This window comes from Oenanthe melanoleuca, chromosome Z, assembly GCF_029582105.1.
Source record: "Oenanthe melanoleuca isolate GR-GAL-2019-014 chromosome Z, OMel1.0, whole genome shotgun sequence".
Lineage (NCBI taxonomy): Eukaryota > Metazoa > Chordata > Aves > Passeriformes > Muscicapidae > Oenanthe > Oenanthe melanoleuca.
Genome location: NC_079362.1, coordinates 19,998,162 through 20,015,736, shown reverse-complemented (window position 1 = coordinate 20,015,736; position 17,575 = coordinate 19,998,162).

The window sequence follows — 17,575 nt, the reverse complement described above, 5'->3', positions numbered from 1 at the left end:
AAAGGAGCCCTTAAAAACTTGTATGACTGTAATATCCACCATATGTTCTTATTGTCGAAAATAGCAGCAAAAACCACAGTAATGGAAGAGAGCTTCTGAGTCTGGTCCATTTTTAACAACAGAAAACACACCACATAATCTCATTCAGAGATGTGTGAAACTTCATCTCAAACCTAATTAAATTTTGCCCCTCTGATCCAATCCAGTAACTGCAGTCCCAGTACCTCATTCCTTTCACACAAACCTTCATTTAATTTAAACCCATACTTATTCATGACTGCTTACACTCATTTGTTCTTGTGCCAGCACCATCCTTTGGCTTTAATAGCTCTTCTCTTCCCTCGTACTTTTTAGAGAGGGCAATTATGTCCCATTTTCTTCCCTTGTGTGGCAAGACTAAACAAGCCAAGTGCCTTTGCTCTTCTTGTGTAAGATAGGTTTGTCATTCCTCTGATCATCTTAGTAGCACTAATTGCCACTTTCTGCAGCCTGAATTAATCTTTCTTGCATGTGTGTGACCGTGCAGGAGTTTATCAAGAGCTTCATTCAGCAGGATTTATAAGTTCCCTGTCTTGAGTGGGAATACCTCACCTGATACATTTATTTTCATGACAACAGCAACTTTTGAGGGTCACAGACATCCTGTGATTGATTAAAACACTAAATCTTTCTTTTTCTCTGTCACTTTTGGTTGATGAGTTCTCTGTTTATATTAGTGGATCTTGCCAAATGCATGAGATGCCACTTTGCATGATTAAATTTTGTCCCTTCTCAGTCAGTTTCCTTGACCAGGTCATTTAGTTCCTCCTGTATGTTATTCTGATTCTCCTGTGTATTGATGATGCCTCTCAAATTTGCACTATCAGTAAATTTAATTATTACATCCTCATTTCTTGTTCCCAAGTCATTACTGTCTAAGATCCATCTGGCAGGCCTCTGAGGATTGCACCAGTGGCTTCTGCCCAGTCCTGTTAGCAGTGTCTGTCACCATTTCCTTTCCCCATTTCTTCCTTTCTCTTGACTTCTGTAGTAATTGCCATTTCCATCATCTTGGCCTTCTATGAGCTGCCATTTTATGATATGTTTTCTTGAAATCAAGTAAGATAAGTCTTTCATTCACCCCTTGTTCAAAAAATACACTCTATGAAAGGTCCTATCTAACATGACTAAAACCGTCCTTGGAAATATTTTTTTTTTATTATTATTATTATTTTTGCCATTGTATTTTATAAAACCTGTGGAGTTTTTTTATACTCATGTGTCATTATTCCAAAATTTATTCATAAAGTTTGTATTGGACAGATTGTATCATGTTTGTTGTTGCATACCTTTCCTTGATGAGTACATTTACATGTATGTTCTGCAGTCAAGCAGTACAACTTCAAGCAGATCGATCATAAAATCTTTCTACTGGACCTGACTCTGTAGACCAGACCATATTGCAGAGACTTCATCTTAGTCTGGGCATGCTGGCTTTTTACAGGTAGACATGTCTTTTTCCAGTTCTAAATATAGTTCTGCTCGTGATTTTGCATCATCCTTCTTACTGGAAAATGAAGCAAAGATCAATTCAGGTTTGTCCCACATCTGAATCCCTTCTGCACTGCATCCTGGTCCCTGAATGTTTTACCTGTCTTTTCTCCTATCTCTGCAACAAGAAAATCTCCTTCTCTACTGTGTGTACATTTTCCATAGAAAGGCTTAATGCCATTTGATTTTCTTGGCTATTCTGACTTTATCACATGCCCTCTGCTCTCCAAAAGATAGCTGACAGTCTTTTTTTAACAATCAACCATCTGTTCTATTTCTTGCAGCTTTTTGTTTGTTCTCAGCATCTTTTACTGAGGGAAAGAAAGATATTCTTTGTCAGTAGAATATCAGATAATCTTTTTTAAGCCTAAGAGAACTTTCCTAAGGCATCTTCTTTATGAACTGCAATACTACAAGTATAAAAAGGTTCTCAAGAACAGAAGAGGACTGTTCCCTTCAGTGAAAATAGAGGTGACTGGGGATGCTTTAAGTGTGCTAAAAGAAGAAAAAAATCTCACAGAAGAAGAGGAAAAGGTGGAAAATTAAAGACCTGGGTATTGGCTGGGATTTTCTTACACAGGTGACTAGTTGGGATAAAAAATATTTAGCACATACATTATCTATATTTTCATGTCTCTAAAGAAAAGATTGTGCTTTCCCTTCCTTTTTTCTTTGACCAATCTTTGTCCATGCTTTTCTCTCATGTGCAGATATCCCTGCTAGACACTTCTGAGGCACTGAATGAGGTTTTCTAGTGTGGAAATTATATTTTAAAAGCAGAGACTGTGACAAATGTCAGGTAAAGCAAGAATAACTGAGGCTTCTGGGTCAAGGGACAAGAAGAAAAACTCTAGAGGAAATAAATATTTTATAACTCATAAGTGAAGACTAGGAGGTGAAATGAATGGATGGATGGATGGATGGATGGATGGATGGATGGATGGATGGATGGATGGAAAGAAGATCGTCATGGTGAATGACTGGAAAGAAAATACTTGCTGTTCTTAATATTTGCTTCTATTTACAAAGAAGCTCTTATGAAACTGCTTGAAATTAAGAAGAAAATGAAAGGCAATTAATTTGTGTGTCTGTGTGTGTACATGTTCTTCATCAGTTTATCCTCTGTCCTTACTTTTTCAGTATTAGGACTGTGTTGCCTATAAAATTCATGTCACATCATCCTTTAGAGGCAGGTGAATGGACATGGAGTGTAGTGAAGCTCAGGCTTCTGCATAGCTCAAAAACCTGAGCCACATCTATCAATCTGGGTGCTTCACAACATGCCACACTGACACAGGTGGCAGAACAGCATCCCTTGGCTGGGCAGAAACCTCTGAAATGACAATTAGAAACACAGCAAAAGAGAGGCACTGTATTACAGTGAATGAACTTTTGGCACAGGTAAACATTAAAAGAAATGTTGTACTACTGGAGGAAGAGTGGGGAACAAGCTGCTGAGGAACAGCACCAGGGAAAGGGACCTTGGGGTCCTGGTCAGTGGTGGGTTGAACATGAGCCAGCAGTGCCCTGGCAATCAGGAGGGTCACCCATGTTTTGGGGACATCAAGGGCAGCATCACCAGCGGGAAAAGGAGAAGATTGTTCTGCTCTGCTCTGAGCTGGGGCAATTGCCTCAGCTCGAGTGCTGGTCACAGCACTAACCTGACAGAGCTCAAGAAGCATTTGGACAAAGCTCTCAGGCACAGGGTGTGACCCCTGGGTCAGTCCTGTGGAGAATTTCACCCATCCTACTCGTTCCTTTCAAACTCTGGATATTCTACGATTCTGTGATTTGTAATATAAATAAGGAAAGGTCCTGATCAACTGCTGAATCAGTGGTAAAATTGTATTAACTGTTGAAGTCAATTTCAAGGACTTAAATCTGTAGTATTCGTTTATAGCTTATTAGTTTATATATGTACTATATAATAGTTTGCATTTCTTATTTTGCTTCCTATTGTTACAGTTCCAGTATAAGAGAAAAACCCTATATGCACGAAATTTATATTTTGTCCTTGAACCTTGGTTGCAACTAAAAATTGAGAAGCAGATAATAACCATCTTGAGTTACAGACCAATGCACATGATCTGAAACTCTTAGTGACATTTTTGTTGGTTCAAGAGAAGGAGATGATCCACATCTTCTCATTCTATTCTTATTTGCTGTTACTTGGTCTTGAGTGTGGAAGGACTTAAAAACAGCTTTTCAAATTTTGTGTCACCATGGGATGGGTATTCACAAGCAAAATATGATGCTCGTGTGAAAAATATCATGGAAGAGAATGACTTTTTTTAGTAGGACAAATATCTGAAAAAAATATTGGATCTTGAAGCTAAATTAGGTGAAATACAGGAACTGCTACTAATATGTATGGCAGCTGTAAAACCTTCATGAATATGCCAATTTAAATGAATAGGGAAGCTATGTTCTTAAAGAAACTAGACTTTAATCTCTAAACACTAAAATAAACATTCTGGAAAGTATTCACATCTGATCACATTTTATCTATGTGCAGAAAACGATGTAATTTTAATAATAAATGGGTATTTTTAGTAGTTAGAAAACTAATAAATATTGAAAGGCATCTCAATGGTTAATAAAAATTACAAAAAAATAAATAATGTGTTACATAAGCAGCTTTGTTTATTGCACAGTACTAACTCTTGAACCATTCCATTTGATACACACTCTTAAGAACACCAGCAGCAGCAATCATACTGTGCATCTGCAAAACAAGTACCGAAACAGCAATGGACACAGAAGTGAGCAACAGCTGTGGTACTCTCATGAAGCATGGCTCCCATGACATTGTATTCTGTTCCAGAGAAACATTTCATAGAAATTGCTGCTTTCCTGTGCTGCACTGGATTTGTCCTCAGTAAGTGCACCTGAGAGGGATATTTAGCGTCTCCTGGTAAGCTGATGTCTGATGGAATCTTGTCTTCAAGGCAAGATGAGGGTCTCCAGACAACAGAGCAACCTTACATGGTCATAAGCATCCTACTTAGACAACAATTTAAGTAGCATGGTCTTATTTCAGGAAGGGTTTGTCTTATCTTACTGGCTGTCTAGGACAGATCACATTGATTTTGTCCTCACATTGGCTCATTAAAGGCTCCACACTACTCTTTCTATAAAGTGGCAGCCTCCTGATAGGCAGGTCAATTTCCACAACCACTCATATATAAGATTTCTGTATATATGTGTGTTTATCTATGTATTTATCTATGTATTTATCTATCTATCTATCTATCTATCTATCTATCTATCTATCTATCTATCTATCTATCTATCTACCAATAGCTTTTCCACTGAGAAAGGAGAGAGCATGGCTTAATTCACAAAAGCAGAAGAAAACAGGTCCTAACAGGGCAACAAGGCCCTTTTATCCTTTTTAAGACAGATATTGCCTCCTAAGAAAATCTTTGCTGCATTCACCCCATGCTTCCTGAACTAAACTACAGAAGTTTAAAGCACATGTGAGGGCAGGGGTGTGTGATGGCCATAAGACTTCCCTTATTAATAACAACCTGCCCAGCATGACATGTGGGCCTGGAGATTTGTGTGTTTAGAAGGAATCAGGCTACAGACTGTTTTTCTGTACAGATACTGCCATGCTGCACCCTACAAATAGGGAAGAAAACAAGGAAAAGAAATTGTAGAAAGGGATGATAATGTCCTGCTGGAAGGCAGGTTGAATTAACATGAAGAGCTATCCCTTGGGTAGATGCATAAAAACTGCAGGCTGGGTATTCAGTATCCAAATGAATTACTTGCAAAATGATTGCTTGGAGCTGTACCAGCTTTTGCCTAGTTAGCATTCATCAACACAACTTGCAGTCCTGCAGACAAACCCACATGCTTGCCAGGAGAGGGACACATGAGAAAGGGATAAAATGAGAGAAGAGAGAAAAGCCCCATCAGCAGAGCAGGGTCATTCACTCTGACCAAAACACCCTGCCCAGCTTTCCCAGGGCAAAGTAACAGAGATATAAGGAAGAGAGATTACAGTAGCTGTGCATATCAGGCACACCAGGTTTCAATGCAAAGACCTTTGTCAGTAAGGAAAACACAGTAGGGGTTTCTCTGTTACTGTGACATATATGGAGGGTTCATGTGGTATCTATATTCTATCAATTCACAGAAGTAGAGTAAAAATTAGCCAAAACCAGTCAGCATTTCTGGTGTCAAAACCTGAACTGTCTGAAAGAAAATTTACATACAGAATTATCTTTCGCTTCCTAAGCAGGAAGTGATACTCCCATCTTTCACTGACTGTCTACTGTAAGCTACTTTATCAGCTTTTTAAGAGAGCAGTGACTTCCTTGGAGAAGTCGTATCCTATGGGTGAATTTCTTTGAAGAAATTCAAAGACTTTTATTCTGACAATAAACTATTATTTATATGCCTCAGAGTTTCTCTGGAGCAAGGAGTACATATTAACCAGATTAGGCACCAGGCTGTATATAGAGAAAACTTTATCAGCCATTCAAGTGACTGCAAATGAGGAAAATCCAAAAATTGAAGTCAACACAGATTCCTACCAGCAGAACTGTCAGTCATGCCTGGGGGAGGTTCAGGATAGCAGAATGCCAACCATGGCTCAAATCCTTCACAGGTTTTATTGTACATGTCAAGAAGACCATTTTTTAAAGGTTTGTCTAAGATTTCTTCAAGTGTTTCTTATCAATTGGCAGAAAAAAAAAGAATTAAATACTGGGAAAAATACTTATGACTTCATAAGCTTTTCTTCTCTTTTCTGCAGCCTCCAATGTTTCCTCATATTCGGATAAGATATTGCAATAGTGCCCTTTCAAAAAAAAACCTCCATGCTTTTAAAGAGGTGGAAGGCAAGGAAAGGAACAACAATACTCAGGTAAGAAGTCACAGAGGGAACAAATAAAGCATAAGCCCAGAATCTGAAGTGTAGGATGCAATCCAGGTCACTTCTAGAGTTTCCTTCATCCTTTCAACATCCCACCCTACTGTCAGCACCCAATAAGAAAAGACCTAGAATTTAATGTTATAAATAATTTCTTCTTTCCTGACTGAATATGTTCCCTATATTTGTTGCAGCCGTTGATGAGATTGCATCAGAGAAAACATTCTCAGTCTCCTAAGGCAAGAAAGTAATCTCTGAAAAGATGAATAGCACATTTGAGAGAGACAGAAAATGCTTTAGGCTCTCAAGCCATTTGAAGGATCTTTGGGAGGGACCACAGCAATTTTTCTGGGAAATGGTTTTGTTTTCAATTTCACTTTTTCTAAGCAAGCATGTGTGATTTCACACAATACTCTGTAAGTTGATACACTACTGGGAATTTAAATAACAGCAGAAATGTGTTTAATACAATAGGAGTATTGTTAATTAAAGTATAAGAAATATATTTTAAAAAACACTGGTTTAAAGAAAAAAAAAAATGGCTTGTAACTGGAAGAAAATAACAATTGTTAGGCTGCACCTGGCATACTGGAGGAATGGGGAAAGGGAAGGGCAAATAAATTGCTATCACTCCTTGAGAAATTCCTGCGTGCTTCTCTCATTGAAAGTTCTGTTCCCTTACCTTTTTTTTTTTTTACCCTCCAAACCTACTGACCCCCTTCCCTTTGGCCAAGGACAATGTCTCTCAAATAATGTCATCTAAGTATCCATCAGAACCAATACACTTTGGGAAACACTTTTTGGCTGGCAAAAGGTTTCACCTTCTGTTCTGAACAAAGTATGAGGAAAAAATAAGACATTCTATCCAGTTCTATTACAATCTACTTTGTGATATTACTGCTTATCAGCTCACAGCTGATAAGTCAATAATCATGGAAGGGAAAATGTGATTGTTTTTCTGTTTGAATCTTAAGCCAGTCTTCAAATATGTATTCTTTTATTTCTTCACTTGAGATTATAAATCAGGGGTATTTTAGCTGTCATGAAAAAATCAGTTTTTTGAGCTAAGAATTCAGATATGGTGGAAAGACTTTTACCCAGATTTTCCTTGCACTGAAATTTAAATGGAATTATTAATGCAAGAATTGAGATGAGAGAGAAACATGAAAATACCTCACCTTTTAGGTTTCATTACAGAAAGTTTGTTCATTCTTGTGCAAACTTCTGCCAGATGCTGGAAGCAAAAAGGGATGAGTCAATCTGCCTGTGGGCCCCTTCAAACACTTCAGAAATATTGGGGCTCATTCCCCAAACAAATCACCTTGTGAAAGGCTCTTGCTGGGGCAAGTCTTTCATTCAGAAAGAAATTTAGAGCTAAACACCAAGATAACTTTCTTAGGAGTGTAAAGAGAATACCAATTAATTTGTGGAAGAGAGCAGTTAACAGATCAATGATAGTTTAATCAGATATCTTAGCTAAAGATTTCCTCTTTCTTAACAACTTGTGAATGTAAAGAGTACTCCCACTAGAGACTGGAATTTTGGGGCAGGAGGAGAAGGGAGAAGCTTTCTTAGCTTCTCATCAACTCAGCAGGGTCTGCTGTGAAATACAGCCCCACACTGCAGCTACTCAGCTCTCTGTGAGTTTCATATCACCTCTCTATATCCAGACAGACTAGAATAAATTAAAGTAGAAGCTGATCTTCCCTGCCTGCAGATAAAACCGGTTTCAATGACAATTTGGATGAATTGGTTGTAGGTTTGTCATCTGCTGCATTTTGATAGAGGAGAGCAAAATACTCTTAATTACCACATTTGTTTGGCTTCCACAATCTGCCTTGGGCAAAAGCTAAGCTGAGTTTTTCCAGCTGGAGTTTTCCAGTCCTGGCATGTTTGTGGGGCAGAGGTGCAGGTGACTGTCCCTCCATGGTTTGGGGAGCACTGGTGTTTCCCTTGGTATGGTTTTAACAACATTGTGATGAAAACACATCCTGCAGCAACACCTGCATTCTCTCTGCCCTTGGCTATGAGAAGACCTGCCAGGTGAAGCATTTCTATTAGTCTCCAAAGTGTTAGTCTCGGGAGTTTTTAAAGTAATTGACAGCAAATTCTACAGTTCACAGTTAAGTTCCTTTACTTTTTAGAACTGTTTTTTTTCTTTCTGAAAGCCTAGTGCAACTCACTCTTTGAGACCTTACTACTTCAGTAAATCTATTATTTTAGGGAGAGAAAAAATTGTATCCTGTGTCACATCGTCAAATTCTTTTAACATCTTGTTAGCAAGCATCTGCAACATGCTTTTCTGTAGAGATACTGGGTAAGATGTCAGGCTTAGAGAGGAAAATACTTAGAAAAAAATTACTGTAGAATAGTTGAATTCTCTTAGCTAAAATGATGAATTGCTGTGGCTGCAGTTGAAGATGTTGTTGTCTTGAACGAGAAAAATGTTTTCTAAAGGAATGATTTTATGTCAAGTTTTAGTCACTAAAATAAAAATATTTAATTTTGTGATCTGAGTAAAATGCGAAATAAAAGAAATCAATGTAATAAAGTTAGTAACACTGATTCTATGTGTCTCTTATTGAACAACTGAAAAGCAGATGTGCTCTGATTAAGTGTACGAATATAGAAATATATTGATTACAAGAGTTAAGCTCCTTGAAGTGTTTCCTGAAAGAGACTGCTATGTCTTTCAGGAGTAAAAGGTCTTACTAACCTTTCCATTTACACAATGTTTCATGACTTCACATCTCAATAAATAACAGATGCTTATTGACTTCTTTATAAACTGCCAGCAAACCTGGGTGATATTATGTCGAACACCATTTGCAGAAATATACAGAATCATAATTTTATTCCATCTCATGGGTGTAAATCTTGTTAACAGCTGGACACTGAAGCAGAATAGCAAAACACCTGCATTTGCATAAAACCTCACCCTTGGGACTCTTTGCAAGATTGCAATCTCTTAAACTAGTATTCTGCTTCCCTTTCTTTCCTCTGTTTTGAAAAAAATTAAATCAAAGTTAATTTTTCTGTCAGGATCTCTTAAAATTTGTTTTTCTAGTGTACATGAGACAGCCTCCACTCATACCCTAAGCCACACAAGTTGTTGCTTTGGCATGTTCAGTATCAACAAGCACTATAATCAAAGCATATGTTGTCGTTTGTTTTCCTATCAGGAGGGTTTTTAATTCCTTTCCTGTTGACATTGTGAAGAAATGTTGTCCAAAAAATACAGTATTATCAAAATTCATCTTTGTAGTCCTCATTCACTCCAGATATAGGGAATCTACACTACAATTTGGGCAAGCTCTTTCAAAAAATATTGTAAGAAAAGCATATATCCCAGCACACACTCACATACTTTCTTACAGAAATTCTGGTTATCATAAAGATCCTTCATGTGTTTGGAAACATATATGAAACTGATGCCTATTTGGCAAGAGCTGAGGCATGAAAACTTCTTTTGTAACCACTAGAATCTAGAGGACAGATCTTTCTGATTCACAGCAATAAATTCAAAAGGCATATAAAGAATATTCTTCTAGAGAGCATTTGTGGAAAGTTTTTTGACCTCTGTAGATGCTGGGAATGATTGAGAAGTGACTGAATCTGCATCAAACTTTAGGTGTAAAGAGCACAGACAGGAAAGTAGAGACCCATTATGTTCATACAGAACAGGAATGCAGCATATTCTAAAGAAGCCACACATTTAGTGACTTTTAGTCTTTAACCAGTGATTGTGTTCTACAGGGTGATTTGCTCTGTCTTAAGGTGAATGTATAAGCCTCCATCTGGTTTAGTTTTCCTTCAAGGCTCTGAACTTCAGGGGTGCTGTGTGATGGCTTGAAAAACACTAATTTGAGTTCAAGTCTTATGTCTGAGCACACATTACGTCTACAGAGATTGTGATGTGCAGTGTTAACAATTATTTTCCTTCCCTCCTTGCAACCACAATGAAGTGCTAACAGGGAGCTCTCTGACAGGGCTGTGTAACTGCCTAGATCAAATCCTTTTACACCATAACTCTTGTAGTACAAATTCAGAAGAAAATGTAAAATGTCATCCATTACAGCAGCATTAAACTTGCTCTAAATTACCACAAGTGGAAAAAGCAGAGGGCCAGACACAGCTCCTAATATTTCTCTACTGGAAGTAAAGCTTAGCTTCAGCTAAGTGTAAAATACCAAAAAATTCCATAAGGCATTTTAGACTACTCCAAATAACAGTCAGCAGATTTTGCAATCTAGTGCCTTCTAAAGCTAGTAGCAGACCGGGGCAGGACCAGCTAGATGAGAGCAGAGGAAAACAATTAAATATTGTGATTTGCTTTCTAATGGAAAGAACCTTCTTCACTTTACAGTTTTATATGTTTATTTATTTCCCTTTTTCAAACTGGATAATAGGACTTGAAATTGTTGATATTTTTTATTTTCTTCCAGAAAAGTTTTACATGTTCATATCCTACCTGCAGAAGTGAAGAGAACATCCAAGAAGCATTAGTGGAGCTTTCTCTCAAAACAAGATAATCAATGTTTTTAATCAATAAAAGGATCAGCAGACTCCTATCACACATTAACAGAAGTTAGAATATCCATGGTGCTTTTGGCCCAGATACTATAGTATCTGCCTATATTTACTGAAAATCACTGTGAATTACTTGAGCTGATTCTTAATATTCGAGCAAAGTATTATATAAGCATGAGGGGCAATCTGGTGATCTGACTAAAGCAAGTTTGAATAGACTAAGGCTAGAATACAAAGCAGTTCAATGCAAACATTTTGGAATGCACTTTGAGAAAAGAGCCAATATTTAAAAAAAAAATTGCGTTTCTCCTTCATGCTGACCCACTTTAAAAACAAGTAACTACAAGAAAGAAAAAAGAGTCAAATATTTTCTAAAATTCAGCCCCTTTTTAAGAGTCTCTAGTTAGAGCTTGAAAACAATGGGTTCCCAAAGTCACTGCCATTTATCTGAAAAATTTACCTGAAAATATAGAGATGTATGTATTTTGTATGACTCAAATTTAGTCCTTTTTTGTTATTTGGAACAAATAATTCAAATAACCAGAAACACGTATGCACCATTCAAAACACATGTTTTATATTTAATTGATTTTCCTTTTCACCATCACAAAAAATTCTTTCTTCTTTTTTCTTTTTTTTTCTTTTTTCTTCTTTTTTCTTTTTTTCTTTTTTCTTTTTTTTCTTGTTTTCTTTTTTATTTTCTTCTTTTTTTTTTTTTTTTTTTTTTTTTTTTAATGAGTGGAAGAATTCATGGACTACCTCAGAAGAGCAAGTTAAGCATACCAACTTGACTTTAAAGGTATGAGAAGACCCCCTGAAGCCAGTGATGTCTTTGTGCTTATAATCCTAGCTAAATTGCAACATCACTTTTTTACACTGAGTTCTTTATGTTTCTGGGTAAATGTTATCTGGAAGAAGTAAGAGTAATTAAAATTTATGTAAATTATAATAAAACTGATTCCTAATAGAATAGTTTATCTATTTGTCCTTTGCTTTTACATTTAAATATTAATGCATGATATTTTAATTCTTCCATTGTTTTGAGTGTGTTTTGGTTTTATTAATCTTTTGGTTACTGACATTTGTTCATGTTCCCAAAGCTGACTCTCCAGACATTACAAATAGAAATAAATCAGCAAGATATTGTTTGGTGTCATCATAGAGCTTTTATTCTTTTGGAAAGTTTCAGCACACTTAAGAAAAGTTTTAGTGGGAAATATCACTGGGTACAATATTGATTTATACATGTAGAATTCTATGTGTTTTGACTTTTCCTAAGCTTTGTCTTTCCCAAACAGCAGCTGCCTTCCAGATATGATAAGAAACATTTGATTTTTATTAGTTTTTAGTTTGTCATGGACATTTAGACAGTACTGATGTGGCAGATATTTATTCTTATGATTCACTTTGCTAAAATGTACAGTACATTGAAGTCAAAGGAGTAGGTTCTCCAAATCTAGTCCATAATGTGAATCTTTGTAAGAATCAAGAACTTAAAGTTCCTTTAATGCTTTTTTTGTACTGCAAATCTTTAGATCCAAGCTTTTGGTATTCGACTGTTCATGATGTAAACTGCTAATTTTGCCAATGTTTTTCACATATGTTACTGTAAAATTATGCAGAAGGCTGCATTGAAAAACACCTGAAGGACAGTCATTGGTCACAGTCACCACAGCTCCATGAGAGGAAAGTCCTGCTTGTCAAACCCAAATTACTCTTATGACAGGGTAAACCACCCTAGTTGATTAAGGGAAGCCAGTAGGTGCAATTTTTTTGGACTGCAGCAAGTACAGTCCCTCCCAGGATCCTTCTGGATAAAACATCCATGCCCAGCTGGATGAACACATCATGGGGTGGGTGAGCAGCTGGCTCAGGGGTCAGGCACGAAGGGTGACATCAGTGAAAGAGGTGACATCAGACTGGGGATCTGTCACCAGTGGGGTTCTGCAGGGCTCCATCCTCAGCCCTGTGCTCTTCAGCATCTTCATAATAAATGGCTTGGGCACAGGACTGGAAGGGATACTCAGTAAGTTTCCAAATGGTACAAAATTGGGAGGAGATGTTGGCTCCTTCAAAGGCAGAGAGGCCCTGCAGAGAGACCTCAACAGATTAGAGGGCTGGGCAATCACCAGCCTGTGAAATTCCACAAGGGAAAGTGCCAGATTCAGCACCTGGGAGGGGTAACCCTGGATATATGGACAGACTGGGAACGAGATGCTGGATAGCAGTGCTGTGGCAAGTGGTGTGGGGGTTGATGGCAAGTTGAGTATGAGCCAGCAGTGCCCTGGCAGCCAGGATGGCCAGCTGAGTCCTGGGGGCATCACAGCTGGGCTCTGCTCTGCTCTGGGGCTTCACACCGAGGCAATTTTGAGTGCCACAGTGCAAGGATATAAAGCCATTGGAGAGCACCCAGAGGAGAGCAATGAAGATGGCAGAGTCTGGAGGGAAAGTGATAAGAGCTGCAGGTCAGCCAACTTGGTCTTTTCAGCCTGAAGGAGACTGAGGGGACAGCTCAGTGCAGTGACAACTTCCTCACAAGGCCAGAGGAGAGGCAGACACTGATCCCCTCCTGTGCAGGAGTGACTCCTGAAGTTGTGTCAGGGAAGGTTTAGACTGTACATCAGGAAAAACTCTTCTCCCAGGTGGTGGCTGGACACTGGAACTGGCTCCCCAGGGAAGAGGTCACAGCCCCAAACCTGACAGAGTCTGTGGACAATTTGGAAAAAGCTCTTAGGAACATGGTATTACTCTTGGGGCTGTTCTGTTCAGGGCCAGGAATAAGACTTTGATGATCCTACTGGGTGCCTTCCAACTCAGAAAATTCTCTGATCCTGTGATCATGCTTTTCTGTTTAGCAGAGGATAAGTAACACCACTCTTTCTGAGGGCTACTTGGAATGCATTGTCTATTCAAATCACGTCCTTTCTTCCTGCACTCCACATATATTACCCCAGACTAAAACCTCCATCATGACCAAAATTAAACTTCCTATTATGAGCACTATATAGTTCTTCCATTTTTTACTCCTCCTGGAAATCTCTCAGTTGTGTTAACTGTGAGATGAGCATATTTCAAAGTCTTTGGGAGCAGATTTACCATGGAAACTGGTTGAAGAAAGGAGGAACGTAATCCATGAGATCCTTGGGACTCCAGAATGAAGAATTATTGCCACCTACTCCAAGCAAGCTGAAACAACCTTAAATCTGTTTTTAAGCACTGCCATGGCTTGGGGAGTCCAATCCTAAATCCGCCAGGGTAGGCATCACCCCACAGCATCAGTGAAGACAGCACAGGTGGGAATGGCAGAGCAACCCTGGCCTAGATCTGGCAGCAGGGAACAGCAGCAGAGAATATTGCAGCAATAGGACAGAGGAACAAGGAGATTGAACCTGATGTGCAGTGCTTGATTGGTAACACAAGTCCATTAGGGGCATTTTGACTAAAACTATTGGCAAGACACTAATGGAGTGAGGAACTTTTCTTAATAAGTACTTCTTTGTACAAGTATTTTCAGCTTTCCCCTAATTATTCTCTTCCTTATTGTGCCATAGAGTTCCCTCCATCTTCAAACTTTTAAAGTAATTTTAATGTAAGAAACTTTGCTTCTCAAAAAGAAGCCAGACTTCCTGGGAACAGGCTCAAGCTTCTCATGAACAAATTTGCCTCTTCAGCTGCTAGAAACACCAGACATTTTATGGTATTGCACCATTTTATCCCACCACTCTCAATTTTTTTCCCCATTTATAGACTACAGAAAACCTTTCTGAGACTGAAAACTTAAATGCTTCCTGTTTCATTCTTAATCCTTGTAGAAGGTTTATTTTTTTTTTCCGTTTACTTAGAGTGATTTTATGCAGAATTCTGTCACAGTACTATCCGAGGGAAATCTATCTCAATGTAAAATTTACAAATGACCTTTGAAGGCATGCCAGATAGAGGTCTTGGACATTGTCACTCAGTAGATTGTCCTTCAGTATTAAATCTCTTTTAAAAGGACAACAGTACACTTGTCACATAAACTATTAGGGAATGAAAAAAGAACAAGAATAATTCAGATTATGGCCAGCTGATATCTAATATAATGATTCTGAGAAGAAGAAAAACTTATTTAATGTTATATATGAAATATATCCAGTTTCACTTTCGCAAAATTGCCCTATACACAGCTCATAGAGCAAATCTCTTGATGCAGAGGGCTTCTAGAGGATATTTTGTTCCCATTATACTTCCACTGAAGTTGCAGGGATATGTGATATTAGCAAATTTGTTTTCTACTTCCTTCAAAGTTCATTGCTTTAGTTTCAAAATTTAGTTTGCCTTTGTTTAGCTATTTAGTGCTTCATCTTCTCCATCTTCCATTCCTGTTCCAGACAGCTGTTCCTTGGGACTCTGCATGTCCTCCACAAGGCTCTCCCAGAGGCCTCAAAGACAGGTGAGGTTTGCTTCTGTCCCTGCTCAGGTGGCATTGATAGCCCTGACCATTGGATGTGCTGCTACTTGCATATTTGAAATCCAATTTAAAAAGAAAGCATCAATCACTCTACTCATACTGCACCACTTAATACAAATGTGCTTTCTTCGTCCTTTTCTTACATACCAAAATTTCACCCCCAATAGTGTATAAAAACTTTTCAGCTTCCAATTTTGCTGGTTCCTCCTTAGCCCCTGAGCTAACAGGCTCTTTACCACACAGTCCCAGTTCTGTGGTTTTACTTCCCTTATCATGTGTGTATCTGTCCTACAGATTTGCTCACAGCCTTTCCTTACAGTTCTGCAATTTTCTCAGCTTGGTGAGCCAGGGCTCTGCCCATAGCAGATTCATACAGACCTGACCAGGGACTCTGGAGCATCAGGAGGTCAGAGAGATGGTGAAAGGTTCTGGCTGGGTCGACTGTGGCAGAAAAAATGGGCTTGCAGGATGACAGCTGCTCTGGCCTCACATTTTCACTCTCTTTCCCTCACCTCTCCAAGCATCTGCTTCCAGTAATTATTCTCTTCCCTCAGGATTTCCAATTCAGTTGACTTCCTTGAACTTTGTTCCTTTGTTTCCTCAGACCTCTTGCTCCTACTCTGCTATGCTAACTTCCCACTTAGAGTCCTTTGCTGCTTCAGTGCACTGCTTTGCACTCAACAGCCTTCCAAACAGGTGAAAAGGGAGGCAAACGGGGATGAAAATATGATCTGGCCACACAAGGAAGATAAGCATGATTGTATTCATTAGAGGAAAGGGAAAAGAGGGTGAGCAAGAATGAAGTGGTACAAAAGCAGTACTTGAGATATTTATGAGCCCAAATAGCTTCCAAAGAATAAAAACCCCACCAAAAAAATGGCATAGTAGCAAACAGTATGAGATGTTCTAAAATGCAATAACTCTGTTGACAGCAAAAAACAGAAGGATGTAATTCACTGAAAGTTTTAAATGAACCATTCAAATTAAGAAGGAAGAAGAGAGGGGATTATAGTGATTAATTTTTAAGAAGCAGCCAGGGAATATGATGCAACTAATCCAGAACTGAACCAGTGTTAAGAAACTGACATTTCTTTTGCCTTTATTAGTTCATTACACTTCTGGTTTCACTTGAGTCTAAAGGGCAGAAGGATCAAAAGATTTTTCACTACTCTCTCTAGATTTCTGATTCTGCTAGAACTGAGGAAGTGCAAAACACTATTATGAAGGCTGTTCTAATGAGGCTCACATCTCTACAGTAATTCCAAATCTGTTTAGATGCATCCACTTTTGAAAGGTCAGTTGTAGCTTGTGTCACTACCTCTTCACTTCAGCACACAAAAGGGAATTCTCTCTGCTGCCTTTACCCCATTTTTCTCAAGATCACATGAAAGTCTCAAGGTCAAGGAGAATTCTCTGTTTATCAGCATAATCCTGGAATCAAGGTGATGACTGAAAGGAGCTGAAAACTGTCTCTATGCCTTCCTTTCTATATATGTACTTCAGTAAGTGTTTTTCATGCAAGCTAAATCTCAAAGCAAAACATGATCTAAATAGTAAGTATAATGTTTAAATATTGTGTTTCCCATCATGACTGTCCAAATCCATTTTTAATAGTGTAAAGTAATAATCAGAAGCCATACTTTTGATATGAAAATACTGGAATACACCCCAAGTTATCTATGACTATTAAGTAGTAAATTTACCTGTGACTCCTGGCACCTGTCTGTATGTTCCAACTCTGCATTACAATAAATGCTTGTTCACTGCTTTGAAAATGCTTCAAAACAACCTTACATTTTGTCAGTCAGGGAGGCTTAGAGGTCTGAATTCTTGAGTGGGGATGAAAATCCCACTGAAGGTGGAAGGATCCTGCAGCCCAGTAACTGGGATCATTGTTTATCTGAGGAGCTCTAAGACGTATTTCTCTGAGGATTGTATTTTGTCAGTTTTTTCATTTTAGCAGATCAAGGAGGTGACTCATAACTAAGCTGTGCTGAATTGTTTTCTTTCATATGCTCCAGTCCAGACTGGAAAGAAAGGACCCTTGAATTTCCTCCATAAGGTCTGACAGAAAAACAAGAATTCTATTATTTTAAAAATTTATTAGTTCTATTTTAGACCAAACCATTAAGGGGAAAAGGGTCAAAGAGAACTTCCAGGGATCCTAGCAGCAAAGATTTTAC